Here is a 1,240-nt window from a genome sequence, read left to right as displayed (position 1 = left end):
TGAGAGTGAGTGAGAGAGTGAGTGAGTGAGTGAGTGAGAGAGTGAGTGAGAGAGAGTGACTGAGTTAGTGAGTGAGAGAGTGAGTGAGTGAATGAGAGTGAGTGAGTGAGTCAGTGAATGAGAGTGAGTGAGTGAGAGAGTGAGTGAGTGAGTGAGAGTGAGTGAGTGAATGAGAGTGAGTGAGTGAGACAGTGAGTGAGTGAGACAGTGAGTCAGTGAATGAGTGAGTGAGTGAGAGTGAGTCAGTGAGAGAGTGAATGAGAGAGAGTGAGTGAGTGAGTGAGTGAGTGAGTGAGTGAGTGAGTGAGAGTGAGTAAGTCGGAGAGCAAATGTTTTGAGAATGATGAGGGCAATGAATGTACAACTGTGCTTGACACCATTGATGTATGTATGGATTGTGATAAGAGCTGTATGAGCCCCTAATAAAAATGTTAAAAAAGAAAGAAAGAAAGAAAGCCCCACGGACTGCCAGAAGAGCAAACAAGTCTGTCTTGGAAGAAGCACAGCCAGGACGCTCCTTAGAAGTGAGGATGGCCAGACTTCATGTCATCACGTACTTCGGACATGCTGTCAGGAGAGACCAGTCCTTGGGGAAGGCCCCGGGCTTGGTAAAGCAGAAGGGCAAGCGAGGAAGAGGAAGACCTCTGGAGAGGCGGTTGCCACCGTGGCCTGAGCAAGCGGTTCAAACACAGGAGCAATTGTGAAGAAGGGAAGGACCAGGCAGGGCTCCGGCTGCTGCACTGTCACTATCAGGCAGGCCCCTCCTAACAACAACCATCTTTAGGGGAGCAAACTGCTCCGTCGGTTTTTTCCTCTCCAGGGGCCAATAGTGAATTCCAACCCCCCACCTTTCTGTTAGCGGGTGAGCACTTTCACGGTCACCACTGTTGTCATTAGCTTCTCACTCAGCAGCCCCGTGTGCCCAGCAGAAGGAAACTCGCCCAGGCCTGCGCCATCCTCACAAGTGTTCTGTTTAAGCCCATTGGTGTAGCCTCTGTGCCAACCATCTTGCCAAAGGTCTTCCTTCTTTCCCGCGGCCCCAATGCTTCGCCAGGCACGATGTCCTTCTCCGGGGACTGGTCTGTCCTGACAACGTGCCTAAAGCACGTGAGGCGGTCTCGGCATCCTTGCCAGGAGTCAGGAGAACAGCGTCCACAGTGCAGTGGGTGGTAGATCCGGGCGAGCCGTCTGATGTGCTCATTGGTTCATTTGGTGACGAGGTTTTGAGTGCCTACTATGT

The sequence above is a fragment of the Echinops telfairi genome, unplaced genomic scaffold (assembly GCF_000313985.2).
Source record: "Echinops telfairi isolate 266 unplaced genomic scaffold, ASM31398v2 ScPeMD7_30;HRSCAF=105, whole genome shotgun sequence".
NCBI lineage: Eukaryota > Metazoa > Chordata > Mammalia > Afrosoricida > Tenrecidae > Echinops > Echinops telfairi.
The sequence above is the reverse complement of the archived record's forward strand: the minus strand, read 5'-3'. Positions refer to the sequence as shown.